Genomic DNA, 15,784 nt, shown 5'->3' with positions numbered 1-15,784 from the left:
CCATTTACCATTTGAAACTAAAGTTTGCAGTGCAAATTAATCGGGTTCGAGACGAATCAAACCCTCGTAGACTAAGCCACAAGAAACATGCCACATCTTGACATAACCAATTGCCTGGGCTGGAGCCAAATAGGTCGACAGAGGACCTTTTGAAGGTTTTACCCAGCACCCAGAACAAAAGGGAAAATGGACATGGAACAGAACACAGGGTGGGCGAAGAAGAACCGTCCTCGTCCATGATGGAGAATCCGATGGCGATGCTTGGGGCGAAAACGGCTAAGCACCTTTTGGCCAAGAACGAGACAGTTTTGAACGCCTCCCGGGACAACTTGGGACGTTGATGGCTCAGCAAGGAATTTGCAAATTTTTGGGGGCCCGAAAACTGCCAATAAATAAATTCATGTTCGCATGCCCAAGACGCACGGAACCCAAGCGCTCTAAAAAGCTAAATAAGTAAATTATTTATGCATGCCCCTGCGACCTCCTTTACTTTTAGGTGCCACCTAATGGGGGTCACACTTGGAGACTTAAATTTTTAAATAGGTGTGTCAGATAATGAAAATAAGTACCCGGCAGGGGAGTTTAGCTCCGGAAAAGTACCAAACACAGAGCCAAAACACATGCGCCGGCAACAGGGGATTGTTACAGAAGCCCTGTCACAGTTTTTGTTATCCCTGCTGTTGGGGCTGCAGTGCTCTCTGCTTTTCCCTGTTGTTTTTGTTTTGGTTTCTGATGTGGACATGGCTTGTAGGCCGTCGCCATTTGCCTTTTAACTTGGCTAACGATAATTTGTTTGGCAACGGCCGCCTGGGCTGTTGTGCGCTTCTGCTGTTTTTCTGCCACCATCGCAGCGTAATGAATTTTTATGCTCCTTTAATGTACTTTACGCAGATATGAAATTATGTGACCAAAGCGACCGAATCCGGCAGCCGACGACCGAGCCCACCCTTCACTTTGACCGGTTGGCGGCCTGCCGTGTTAATTATTAATATTTTTTAATTAAAATGTCCACTAGCCAGAGCAATACAAACACGCCTGTTAGGCAAACAAAAGCCGGCTCCAAAACTGTGGCCCAAAAAGGCCGACAAAAGTCATCACGCCTGCAGATCCTGAATCTCGAATACAATCTCACAAACTGAACGCAAACTATGAGCACTAAATCATCAATAAACATGGCCGCAGAAAAAAATGTTGAATTTAAATCGAAAACTGGAAACCTACTTGTCAGTCTGCGGTCTGGCAGATAATCTCCAGTGGGTCCTGGCCGGGAAAACGCCTGCATGAATTATCGCATTCAAATAAAGCCTGGAAGGCCTCCGTCCAAGTACAATATCTCTATGCTCTTTCCTCTGGTTTTGGGTGACTGTGCCCGACTTAATGTACCGCGAAATAACTCGAATAATTCAAATGTGAAACTGTAGGAAAACGCAGTGTTCATATATTCTGCTCCTTCCATAATGCATTTCCGAATTATGACTGCCAATAATCAGGAGAGAAGGCGCGAACATTTACATAAAGAGTTGTGCAAGCTCTGATTTTATTCCAGCTGAGTTAGTGGTTCCATTAAAATGAAATTTAATCTGTATAAGTAATGGTCGAGGAACTAAGTTCTGTTTAAGCGGAAAATTCAAAGGAGATTGGTATAAAGTCAGTTATGAGCTAGAAATGAAGTAGAAAATACAAGTAAATATTAAGCACAAAATAATAATTTAATAAAATTTAATACGACTTTGTTCAGTCATATTCCAACCATGGAATGACCAGGTTATCTGTATAGTAGCTCCAACAGCCTCATGCCTGGTTATCCATTTTCGATTTGTATAGGTCGGCCAGTAATTGCCGCTGGGCTATTACTACTGGCCTTGGCCATTTGATGGCCACGCATTTCCAACCGGAAGCGCGTTCCATCGATTTGTCTCTGTCGCTGTCTTTCATTTGGCTTCTGAGCGAGTCCCCGGACCATTTCGGCTTCAGCTTCAGTTTCAACGACTTGCCATCCCAATGGCAGCCGTTGGCACAATTTACTGTTTAAGTAATATTTCGTTTCTTTGGCGGGCGGGGCGGGGACATTAGCAACTGCAGGAGAGAGTTACACTTGCTGCACATAACTGTGTAATTTATATTGCCCATTTCGCTTTGACTCGCCCAGATACAGATACCCGCTCGCACAGACACTCACACGTTCGCAAAGTGCTTCTGCGACAAAGTAAATTGTAAAATGTCACCCATAAAGCGTAAATTGTAACAAAAAGCACTCGAGGCCACGCAGTGATTTAAATTTTGTCGTCTGTAGGCTCCGGCTGAAAAGTTATGTGTATCTGTGGGCACCTCCACGGCCCCCACCATCGGCATTCCCTTCATTGTCCTGCAGCTCCGGGCCCTATCCCGGGACCATTGGCAAGCCCAGCTGGCAAAGGATCTGTTCTGTTTGGTTCGGTTCTGGGCTGGTCTGGTCTGGTCTGGTCGGGTGTGGGCTTTGCTGGCTTGGCCTGCCGCTAGCTGCCACTTGGCAGCATTGGCGACAAGTTTTTGTGCCACGACCGTCCACATACATATACACATAGCGTCCACAATTTACACAATTCATAATTCATGCGAAAATATTGTTCATACAATATATAGAGCGATGGGGCGACGTCGGCGCATATAAATTTCTGCATTTTGCAGTCGCAGCTGCAGCTGCAGCTGTAAACTTTAATTATATCTCTGCATGTGTAACTACGGCCAGTATCTGTGAGTGTATCTGCATCTGTGTATCTGTGGGTGTGCATTTGCGTTTTAATTGAGTTTTGGTATGCAAAACACTGGGCCAAAGTGACAAATTGATTATCAATGCGTCCGCCGAGCCCGAGCCCTTTAAATTTGAAATATTCCCGCTTTGGCAAAACTTTAAGCGATGGCCCCGCCAACTGCCACGGCTGACAAATTAAAAGCGGAAACAATTTATTTCACGCACTATTGAACTTGGGAATGAACGATTTTTCTTTGCCGCAATTTGAGCAAATATTAATTTTTTTTTCGCTCTCCAGCAGTTCTCCAGCAGTTCGTATTCATGAACCTGTCCGCAAAGTCTGGGAATTTCCTTTTCTCTTACAAACTCCGTCTGTGTCTGGGTCTGTGACTGCGGCGGCAGAGTCCTTTCCCCCTGGTCTTTGGACGATGCTCGCTTTTTGCTTTTCCTCCCTCGTCCTACGGCTTTCGTCGCTCGCTTTTCATTTTTCGTTTTTCCAAGCAGGACGACGACAATCAATTTTTCTTCATCACAAAATTGCATTCTTCAAACAAAATGAGAGTGGCAAAGGCAGGCAGGCAGTCGGCAGGAACAAGACTGGGACAAGAACACAAAAATTCGCACTTTATTCATTTCCACCCGCACATAAAATGCTTTCCTTCTGTAGGGGCCAGCGATCTTTTCCCATCCACGGCTCGTTCTCTATTCTGGATAGCGGATTCCGTATTCCGTATTCCTGTTCCGCATTTTGTATTCATTAATCAACTTTCAAATCTTTCCACAACAAACGAACGAAACGCCCCGACGCCGTCTGCGGAACATTGGAGGAGAATCCTATCTGCAGCCTTGCTACCCGGGTGGCACTTTGCACTAATTTGCGGCCGCATCGCCTGACAGTCGCAACAAGCAGGGACAAGCTGTCCACTCAGCAGCAGGATGGCAGTGCCACCCACCCAGCATCACCGCCGCCTTGTTTGTATCATTTACGCACCGTGAATTGAGTCGCGGCTCACACGGCGTATGCGTGATGGCTGGTCCATCACTCACTCGCAGCTTCGGCGGCGGATTCAGCGGCAGTCGCAGTTAGCGGGCGTCAGTTTTCATTTGCGTCAATTGTTTGCAACTGGTTATAGCTTCAGGACGACCACGGCAACAGTAACGAGAAGGATGGGACTTCTCACAGAGAAAAAAATATAAGTTGTTTGTTAAAGAGTAGTTTGACTTTCATAGCTTCAGAAAAAGTTATACTTAGTTAAGTTATATGAAATAGATGTAAACCGACTATTGTAGTATACTTTATGTCAGTGTTTCCGCCGTGAAAATCTTTGTTCTGCTTTGGATGCTTGAGCATATTATGCTGCTTGTCTTCCAGTGGCAGGCAGCAGTCATTAACAACCGGAGATGAGTTTGGTTTAATGCGGTTGCCGTTTACAAATGGAATTTTTTAGTGGCTCAGCCAACCAGCCATTCAGCCAACCAGACGGCAAGCCGGCAAGCAGTCAAAATGCCAGCCGGCGTAAATGTGCAGCAGCAGAAGGAGCTGAAGGAGTAGCAGGAGCAGAGGCAAAATCAGGCATCAGGAACAGCAGCAGCAGGATTTGGCAGCGGAAGTCATTCGATGCAAGGAGATGTGTTTTCCCAGTTCCTGGGAGTGCGTGAGCTTTTCTTGGCAGCTGAATTTGTGCATTTCTCAAATTTAATGCTCCGCCCGGCTTGAAGCCAATGAGATTTCAGCCAGTCATCAACAGAATCATCAAAAACTTGGCATACTTACTTTCAGATTACTCCATCTGCCTGTACGGACTACTTCGGAGTGTGCTTAGAGTGTTTAGTGTGGGCGGGTGGGTCGAGTGGTTAAGGTGCAGCTGCAATTGCATTGAGTGGCTAGTGGTGGGTGATGGGGAGTCGAGAAACATGGAAATCCCTAATGCTGCCCGGTCATTTTTCTATGCACACTCGCATAGCATTTAATCCATCTCCATCAGTACGAATGAATCTCCGAATGATTTTATTTTCTCGGCCAGAACAAGTGCTATTGCAGTTGATAAAGCTGCTTATAATTGTGAGTGTGTGGGTTTTACCATAGGGCTTACTTTCTCTCCTTGCTTTTATTTTAGGACTAGGACTTATTTTCTGGACTAGAACCAACTCTCATCGGATATGCAAATGGCTGAGAATCAATTCGAAATAAACGAATTGAATCCAAAATATGTGCATTAATGAGCTGCTTTTGTCAGGCAAAGGACTAATGGTAACCTTTGGGATTACTTAAAAATGTAAAAAATTTTAAATTTCATAATAAATCATTTCATAAAATTACAAACATTTTTTTTTTTTATCAATTTCCAAAAAAAGAGTACTTGTGTGTCAGATCTGAAAAAAAATATTAAAAACTAATTAAAGTCTCTGGGAATTTCGTCCTTTATGCATTTCTGAAGAAGATGGCAATCTGCACTTCTGGACTTGACTGGCCCGCTGGGCAAACTTTTCATTAGCCACATTCGGGTGGAAAAGTTTCGTACCGAATCTTTTACACTTGCATGCCAAGCATCGTCGCCTACTTATGCGCAATTTTTCGACAACTATTTATGCAGTGAAAACTTTATGTTTGCCACCCCCACACGGCCATACCCCTATATCTTGAAGCCCATTCCCGCCCTCGGCCACACCCACTCATTCACTTGGCTTCGGGTCCGAGTCGGAGTGCTCAACTATTTATGTTAGAACTGCAAAGCGTAGAGCCGAAACCAATGAAATTTCCTAAAATACTTGGGATAAAACCCAGAGTATAGCCTAAGCACCGAAAAAAACATCTTGGGATTGTGGAATGGGTTTTGTTGGTAGGATTTGGTTGGTTATCAAAAGATTTTAAATAGCACTTAGGATAAACCATTCATATTCTTCTAAAATGCAGAATACAAACCTTTCAAGGTGCAAGTTTTCTCCCCAGTGTACATTTTCAAAAAGGCAGTGGGCGTGGTCGGGGTATACACTTTGACTTTACTTAGTTGGCTTTTACCTTGACGGTGATTTAACCCAGCTGCCTGGAAAGTGGCAAGCAGTCAGGCAGCATATTTTTCTTAGCCACTCTGGTTCGTTCTTATGATTTGGCCTGGCCTGGGCCTGCTGGTTAAGGTGGGTCAGGTACGTAGTTCACTAGGTGTAGGTGTAGGTGGTTCAAAGCCCCGTGTATGCGCATACATTAGAAGCGTTAAGCTTCAGCCGGCATGTTTGCCCAAGTGCTGGTAACTAAACGCCCTGGAAGATTGGCGAAAAGTTTGCGACTTGCTGAGTTTATGGGCAAAGTCAATGGTCAATTTGTTTGAGATTTTGGAAATTTGTACTGCCTTGGGGCCTGGCCTAATTAAAATTGCATTCAAGCAGACTGGCAAGCAGCAACGGAAAGCCACTCTCTGTAAGGATGGCGCGTGTGGCCTTCGCTTCCGAATCCGAATCCGATTCTGAATCGAAATCAGAATGAGAATCAAAATCAGGATCCTGATCCTAGCCCGTATGTAATCTAACCAAGCGAAACGCAGGCCGTGCTCCATACAAATTGCAGTCAACATGGCGCGTAAGTCAACCGGAACTGGCAACGCCAGCCATGAAATACACATGGGCCGTTTCGAAATTCTCATGAGCTGGTAGATGGTAGTTGGAAGTTGGAGGCTGGAGGGCCGGCAGTTGGTAACTAGGAACTGGAGGCATTAGGCCAGGCAGTGACAAATAAACAGTGACAGGAGCCAAACAAACAAACAAACAAAACGAAACGAACGGAGCAGCAAAATAAAGCAGCGACTGACGAGGACAATTGGTCGTCATCAGGAGCCTCATTTTGGACTTAATATAATACGCAGCGACGCGTCAAGGGACTCGGGATGGATGGTAGGATGTGTGGAAATAGATGTGGAGTGTGTAGCTGGGAAGGCGTAGAAAATCATTGCAGACATATGAAATATTAAATATGTATAGGGAGAGAGTGAAAGGCCTACAGAGAAAAAAGAGTCAAAGAGTCTAAAATAAGTTAGAAAATAGTTTATTAAATGTTGATAGAAATTTAAAAATTAACCTACCTATAGCCTTAAGTAATTTGTAAATATTTCTTAATAAATTATAACAAATTGTTGATGTAAGTTACATCAAACAAAATTTTAATTTCTTTCCCTATTAAATGCATTATTTTAAATACATTTCTCCGAGTGCATGTGCTACCCATAAACAATCATTTGGCCCCAAATGTCTGGGGCTGTTGTCTAGTGAAGCAGAGCACCGAGGAAATGGCAGGCTGATGATCCCATTTCCGAGAGGTAAGTGATGCCAGTCAGGCTCCGAAGAACTTCAGAGGATGAGGGCCCGAGTCGGCGGAAAATGTACTAAAGGAGCAACGAGAAAAACAGTCAGCCCGTCAGAGGAACAACCTTCAATGAGACAAAATCGACTTGTGCATTCGCCGCTGCACGAAGGAGAAATTCTGGGGCGGAATAAGGTTACACGGCCACCACAGCATACCCACACACACAGTCAGGGAACGCGATTCGGAGGGCAAGTGTGTGCGTGAGCAGCAAGGAGCTGCCCGAGTCCTTTTCATTATAATTTAAGCATGGCAACATGACAACGTGGTTAACTTTTGCTTTTTTCCCCACATTTCGTTACTTTGTTGCTGTGATCAGTGACTGTGGGGATTCTACTGCTACTGCTACTGCCACTGGTGCTGGTGCTTCGGGGGAAATGAAATTGCCTCAAAATGTTTGCCACTTTTATTCTGCTCTTCCACTTTTTGTGGCCTTTGACGTGTACGTGTGTGGGTGTTTTTGTGTGCAGCAAAGGTTGAAGTATTTAATGAGCTAAAATTCGGAACGTGTGTCCTTGGCATGAAATGAAAAACGCTGGGAATCTGTTACAAAATTTGCGACTTGTGCGAGCTCTAATGAGGAGTGCTCAACGGTTGCGATTTCAATGCGATCCTATGACAGATATTTCAAGGCGACTTCGCCAAAGTCGCCACAGAGACAATTAATTGGTCCAATCACGCAACTCGCTACTCGCTGTCCAACTGCAAACATGTTAATTAAATGACAGAACTGGCACAAATTTGCATACAATCAAATTTAAGAATCCGGCAAGAAAATCCATTTTGGCCATTTCCCCGAACATTTCTCAATGGGTGACATGTGCACGCAATTTGTATGCGGAAAACAAACACAGATGCACTCAAGAAAAAGCCACAAAGCTGTAGAATAATATCTGGAGTTTACCATACTACTAAGCTACGAAACAATACTTTATTATTATAAAGTCAGGGAAGCTTTTGCTCAAAGTGCTTACGGAGATGGAATTAATGAAAGCCTTATTGAATATTTTTAACATTTTTTTGTCAAGTGTCCAAACAAGATTGCTCGTATATTTGTGTGTGTGGCATTATTATTTATTTTTATGCTTTACAATATTTATGCTCTTTGTGAGCGGACGGCATACGAAACAGCCTCGATGGACAGCGCATTTAATTAATGAAGAAACCGCCGGACAACCGCGATCATGGGTGGCCTTTTAATAAAGCTGAGCAAATATAAAGGCGGAAAGGAAAACAGGATTGGAGCGCTGGAAGGCCATGAGCATTAAGCCTTTGACATGCGCCAATCGTAAATCTTGGCCAACATATCTGAGCAATGTTTGCCGAATGTCCGAATGTTCGGTGTCCGGAGGGGGTTAAGGCTGCAATCCAGGACCCTGGGCACGCATGGGCGTAAAATACAAAAAAAAGGGAAATAAGGAATGGGAACAGCACAGAAATGTTCGCCCAGCGGCGACACTTTGTCCGGCAACAGAGCCAAAGAACGGACCAGCAGCATTGACAAGGCCGCCTATGCAAATATTTAGTAAATGAATCAGCGCTTTGCGACTGTTATCATTTATGTGCCACGCCCCCAGCACCGCAGCAGCTTGGCCAGTACTGCCCGGAAGGAGGGTGAGAGGAGAAGGGGGAAAAGGCGGGTGACAGGCGACAGCGAATTTGTCAATTTGTAGCAATGACTGTAAACAGACGGGTCCGGAAAGAAAAGAAACGGAGAGCGGGCCGGGCGAAGTCTGACCCCCTGCACATGCGGGCCTGAATTTATGGCCCATCTAGTGACGCACTTGTCCGGGAAAGAGCCCCCGAACAGGGGTGCCAAAAGGGGTTAGGGGGCTGGCGACGGGGCGGATGGTCGGCCTGGGGGGCTTGAGGGCGTGCCGGACTAGCTGGTAACTGCCAACGGCTATGCATACAAAACGCTGCGGCAATTATCTGAAATGCAAATGCTTTGCTTGGCTCGAACCCCGAATCCGAATCCTGAATCCTGAATCCGAGGGGAAATGGCCATGGCTAAGCATGTAATGAATTGACTTTTTGGCCATTCGATAAATTTTCAACTCTATGAAGTTGCCCAGCTGCAGTGCAGCTCAGCTCAGCTTGGTTTCAGTTTCAGTTTCGGATTCCGTTGCAGTTTCTGTTTCTCTTGCTGTTTCAGTTTGGGTTTGGGTTCCAGATTCCAGCAGATTCGGCACCCAAAATCTCCCAGCCCCTGCAGCATCGTAAAGTATGAAGCGTTTTATGGGCAAAGGGAGATCCAGGGCTTGGATCGGGGGGCGTAATTAAAAATCATAAGAAATGGAATACAAACAGAAATAAACATGCCATAGCCGAGAGCATAAAAGCAGCTGCAGCTCTCCTCCGTCTCTATAGTATCTATGTATCTGTATCTATATCTGTATCCGTATCTGCATCTGTGTGAGCACCATAAAAATATGCCAAAAGGAAAGCGAGGCAAAGCAAAAGAGGAAATAAAAATAAAAGCGCTGAAATAAAATAAATTGCACTCAAAAATCCTTTTCCGTGCCTGCAACTCATTACAAATTTTATTACAGATACTTGCCCGGCACTCACCCGCCATCGGCAAGGCTTCGGGCGGCTAGGGGGTGGGAGATTACATACCCCGAGATAGAGATACAGATACTGCACATAAGCACAGAACTGACATTTAATACAACACTTGATGTCGCTCATTAAGAAGAATTCAGCGCACGAGCGCCGCTGCTTCTGGGCAGCTGAGGCGTCCAAAAAAAGGATAAACAAAACCCAAGAAGGAGGATGGCACTTAGGGAAACGAACTTTTAATACCTTTTACTAAAAAAGTCAAATAAAAAGTAACATTTAATTTTATAAAATAATTGAAATACAACTTTGAGAAAAAGAAATCCTCCAAATCACAAAATCAACTATCACAGCTACTGGGAATGTAAAAATTATACAGGAACTTGTTACCAAATAAGCAGCTGCCATTACAGACATAAACACATACCATTACACTCCAACACTTACACACTCACACTGCGGCAGACATAATGAGCATACACATCCAACGACAAGACAACACAACGCACTGCCTGCAGGGCGACAAGTGAAAGCATGTGTGATTGCACTCCTCCAACAGAAGGCAGAAGGCAGTTCCACTTGCAGCTCCCGCATTCCAAGTCTGGGCCGTGGGCTTTCGGTGCTCGGCTCGGGGATTCTTGGCGGCAGCGGCGGCGGTGGCGGCGAAGATGCTCAACCCTCGGAGATGAGATACTGCCTATGGCAAGGCGTTGGCTGTCACCTGCCGCCGGCGTCGCCATTCTGCAAAAGGATGCCAACATGACGACAACTTGTCTACATTTCGTCTTCTTGTCTGAAGCTGCATTTGCAGTTGCCGAGGATGTACTCAGACATATGTAGCTGACATGGCCACAAACACAAACACGCGGGGCAGGGCAACAGTGCGTATACGTCACATTTATACATTTCCACAGTTTTTCCACTTACTTAGCATATTACGTGCCGATTGGGGACACCTGATTGGGGTTGGAAAAGTAAAAGTTTTTAAGATATTTTAACATTTGACATCTTTGCCGTCTTTTAGTTCCTTATTTTATGTCTAAATCCGATTTTATCCTTCCTACTATGTGGCCATGCTCTATCATATTAATCGCTGCTGCCCTGCTTAGAGAAATGGCATCGGGCGACAAGAAACTATATCCATTTTATTGAAGCATCCTTGTGGTGGCAAGGAAGGAGTAGCCAGTCGGCCACAGTGATTATGCATTCTGATATCCCATTCGGTTGGTATTGTGCGTGTGTATGTGGAATGCTTTTGGTGCTGTCATGTGTCTAACTTATCGCTCTCATTGTGCTGCGCACTACAAAAGTTTTTATTCATATTTTATATGGGCCTTTTATGTGGCAATCAAAGCCTATACAAACAGGCTCGAGTCAAGTGATACAGCAGGCAGCGGCGGCGAGAAAGAAACCCAAGTATGTCAAATTAACAATGTCATCAAAGCGATTTAGCATGTTGGCGCGCCATGTCCTGCCCGTGTCCTGCGTCCTTCGTCCTGCGTGCTGCGTGCTGTGTCCCTCCGCCGCATGCGATTACATGGCAAATCTTTTCAAAGCTTTTAACAAACACGCTCAACCGCACACAAAATGGCGAACGCAAACACACGAGCGGGGTTAAATTGGGACCGGTTGCGGGACAGGGGTTAAGGGTTTTTTTGCGAGCCAGGATCGGGGTGCCCCCGCACAAAAGACAAGCCCAAAACTTTGAATTAAAATGCGTTTATTTGAGCTCTTTACACACCAGAAACCAGAACCAGGCAATTGGAGCGGGCGTATATGTGCTTTATCCTCTTTTCCGGTGGGGTGATGAAAAAATCTTAACCCAAATAACTTGGCGGGGAACTATTCAAAACATTTACTTAATATTCGCAACTTGGGCCGGCGCCTGTCGCTGGCAATGAAAGCGTTTTGTAATCCTTTGTTATCTCGATCTCGCCCCGCCCCATCCCCGTGACGCTTAATATTAAATCATATTAAAATATTCAAAGGACTTTGCGCCACCACGCAGCATTTATAAACATTAGCACGCCGACATGGCAAACATGGAGATCCTGTGCCCCGAAATGTATGCAATGCCCAAAAAGCGTCACCCGGCAAGTCAGCAAGTTGCCAACCAAGCCCACACACACACTTGACAACAGGGAATCAAGAGGAGCAAAGTCGGATGTTTTAGGCGAAGGACCTGCCCCACTTCTACGAAATTGTTTGCAAGAATTTTAGAATAATTTTTTGCCGCCTTCAAAGTGAGTCTGCACTGGGTGTATCTGTATCTTGGCCACGAACTCTTTGCGGGCATAAACTGCATGAGTTGTGCTTAGAGAGTGTTTAGAGCGAGCTTAAAAATGTATCAACGGCATGACAAGTGTGGCCGCAAGGCAGCCCCCATCTCCCATATCCTGTTTTTGCCCCCATTTGCACGCTCTCCCATCCAGTGTGGGTGCTCGGGGCAGAAATGCCTCTGAATGCCGAACCGCATCGTTTTTCAGGCATTTTTACGTCTATTGATTCTTAATGGCTTGGTGGCAACTTTTGCCAAGACAGAAAGTCATGCCAAGACAAATAGTTTTGTTTGTCAAAGCATACTTGTGGCAGCAGGTGGGTCTGCAAAGCGGCTTAAACGGCATATTACAGGGTGGATGACACATGCCAAGTTATGCCAGTCAATGACTCGGAAAGATCGGAATACTTTGAATGTGTAGAGGCATTTAAACTTTAAATTTAAAATCATTAAAAATACTAAAAGTGTGTCCTACTCTAACTATGGCAATTATCTGCACATTTCGGGTAACAATACGGATACTGTATCCGGCAATCCCATGTACTCTTAACACGCTCCGCCGAATGGAAACAGGCAGCATAAATTTACTGCCCCAGCCAGAGCAGTAAAAGTTGCTACTGTTGCAAGACACGCAGCATCAGGTGCAGCAGCAACAACAACAGTAACAAGGATGGCGAGAAAACAGAAAGAAAGCAGCGCAAGATGCATTTAATTAAACTTAAACATTTTCATTGTCAAGCGAAAAATAATTAGTTGTGTGGCAAAGAGAAGGAAACAGGCAGCGGAACATTTGGCGTATACGTAACGTGCGCCGGAAGTAATATGGATCGCACAGACAGGGAGGACCTACCAGGACATGTGGAGGAAGGCCGGGAAGTACAAGTTTCAAAATTAAAATGAATGCACGCTGCCAGTGGAGGCTGGCGGAGACGAAGGAAAGGAGTACAAGACTTTTGCACCAACAGACATTTACAAGCGCCAGCCAGCTCACAGAGACAACCGATACATGTGCACGGCGGATGGCAGTTATAAACGACAAAGTCACATGCATGAGCTTGTCAAAAAACCTAGTTAGTCCTCCTGGCAGGGACAGAAGCTAAACGGAAAGGGACGAGGCGGAGGGGAACGCCGAGGAGCCGAGCTGTAGGAAAGGATCCAAGCGCCAAAGAAAACTGCCAAGTTAAATGGGCGAAAAAAAATCCGTATCCTCCGTGCATCCAAGATTGTTGTTCTTGTCGCCGGAGTGCGCGCTGTCGAAATAATGTGCAGCATTAACTAACTGCGCCTGCAAGCGACAACACCAGGACTCGCCGAAACAACGACAACGAGGCTGCCAAGGATACAATCAAGGATGGCTGGCAAGCATGCTGCAAGTTTGCCCAGTGCCTCGCGGCTGTAACATTATATATTTAGTTAAGGTATTAGCAGCAACTACACCTCTTGCATCCGCATCAGCCAACCAAACTAAGGTGTCACTAATTCCACTCACTTCTTAGTTTGCCTTAAAAAAATTTTAAATTATATAGAAAGCGACTTAAGCCTTTCAAAAATTCCCCATTCTATAGAGTATACTCCCTTTCGGTTCTTTGTAGTCCAGTGTATCCAGCCATTCATGTTTTTGCAGCGCCACGCCTGCATGGATTAATTAAATTAGGGCCGTGTCGAGCAGTCACCTCCCTTCGCCGGCCCCCATCCAGCCATCGATGCGTCAGTCTGATTTTCTTGACGCGCTTTCCACGGTTTCCACTGCAATCGATATACTTGACGCCCGGCCGGCCGCCCTGTGGCGGCTGTCCTCGGTGCGTGGCTAGCTAATAAATTAAGGCTAATTATGTTTTCAATTAGGCAACAATAGCCAATTTAATATTTTACTCGGCCGTAGCTGGTAGGCATCGGCTCCGCTGGCCCCTGATTGATGTGCGTCGCAATTTTTCGCGCGATTTGCAATTGCAAAACACTGAAAATTGGCAAGGAGCGGTTGGTGGTTGGATCGGATGAGAGTGGGGCGGGACAGGTCGGATGTATTGCGTTAGGCCTGCGGCGCTTCTAATGGCAAATGCCTGTAAAGCTTGCCTATTCCCCAATTTTTGTTGCTGGGCTGTGTCGGTCTTCGCTCGACGACCTTTTGGGAGGCAAATTTAATGGAAATTCTCGACATAGCCGGGGCATCAAATCAATATGTCATGAGAAGGGCTAGGGCTAGGGCTGATGCTGATGCGGCTGCTGTAGATGCTTCGGCGGCGGAAACGGTATCATGTTGATGTGTTGACGGTGTAGTCCGTATGAGTTAGGGTGCATGTGAGAATAATGCGTTATTGCGTATACGCAACGTGGTATGGGCTGACATGAGCCCAGGCCTACAAATACGCTGTTTTTCTTATTTCAGTATTAAATATACCAAGATCTTGTTTGTTTTATTATTTTGGTGGGACTTTTAAAATCAGAAACAAAAAATCTATTCGCTTGGTTAGTTCTTGCCTTTTAATGGTTGGTAATTTTTAGTTACCACATTTTAATTTACTATCTTTATATGACAATTATTCGAAAAATTTGTCCCACTGCAATAGCCCCAATGGTAGAGAGTTCAAAAATGTAATATGGCTTGATGGAAGAGAAGAAAAAATGGTTAAAATTTGCCTGACTCGCTGCATGTGCGCCTAAATCGTTGATTTACGATTCACGCCACACTGAGGAGCCGTTGAATCAGTACAGCGGCAACAACAACATTCCACAAACACGTATGTATGGGTGTGTAAGGACGTGTGTGTGCGGCGAGGACACGCATGACAGACGCGCAGGCAGCCGTGCAAACCACTTTGGCGGGAATGCGTTGGCTTGTCCCTCTCCTTTAACACAGCGAAAAGTTTTTGCTGCAGCGCATAATAAAAAATTTTAAAATTTATTACATGTCTCCAGCCAATATTTCACTTTGACATGCAATGTCGCGAAATGAAGCTGTCCGGCTGTGGCGGTTGGTCGACTACTCGAGCCCATCTTCCTCTGACTCTGACTCTGACGCTGGCCTGCCGCAGCCACAGCCCAGATGACCAGTGCCTGGAGTAAATTTGCTTGCAATGAAGTGCGGAACATTTTTGCGTCAGCTGCTGCTTGGGCTGCCAATTAAAATTACCAGCAACAGCGGAAACAGCATCACCCCCGGCACCAGGGCACTTTTTTTTCATCCCATCCCATCCCATCTACGGGCAATCAATATATCCGTTCGCTTCTTTTAATTAATTCCATGCGTTTGACATGGAAAATGTTGCACTCCTTGGCTTCATCCATCGATGCCAACAGGCCAGGCTGTGTTCGTATTAGCCCGTCTGGGCCGTCTTCGAATGACTCGATCTCGGTGTGTATGGATGTGTCGTGTGTCGAATGGATTCACTGAAATTTTATGCGTGCGCAAATTAAAAGGAAATGTTATCGTTTAATTTTATTTTCGCCATTGGCGCCGTTGCATAATAACTGCCAGCGAGTTCAGATGAAAGAAATTGCTGCACTACAAAAAAATGTATCAGTTCTGGATATTGGAATTACTTGAAAAAACTTATTTTGGTTGTAAGTTTATTTTAATCTAATGTTTTCTTTAATATTTGGTTTTCTATACTTTAAAATCCTCTCCACCAATCGCCCTTCAAAGTTTTCCCTTGATATTAAGTATACGCCTCGTATTGCAAGTATTTCTAAGGCTTTATGTTGTTTTTTCCTATTACTGATTTATGCAAGGATTTTCAGGTCCCTTAACAATTTTCAAGTGTGAAAACTTAACCGGTGGAGCTGAAAAACTCTGCTACCCCCTCTTCTGGCTTTACTAGCTGCTTGGCAGGCTGGGGACGCACATAAGTAGGTCCTGGCCAGTGCG

The sequence above is a fragment of the Drosophila bipectinata genome, chromosome 3R (assembly GCF_030179905.1).
Source record: "Drosophila bipectinata strain 14024-0381.07 chromosome 3R, DbipHiC1v2, whole genome shotgun sequence".
Classification (NCBI taxonomy): Eukaryota; Metazoa; Arthropoda; class Insecta; order Diptera; family Drosophilidae; genus Drosophila; species Drosophila bipectinata.
Note: the sequence above shows the minus strand (reverse complement) of the source record.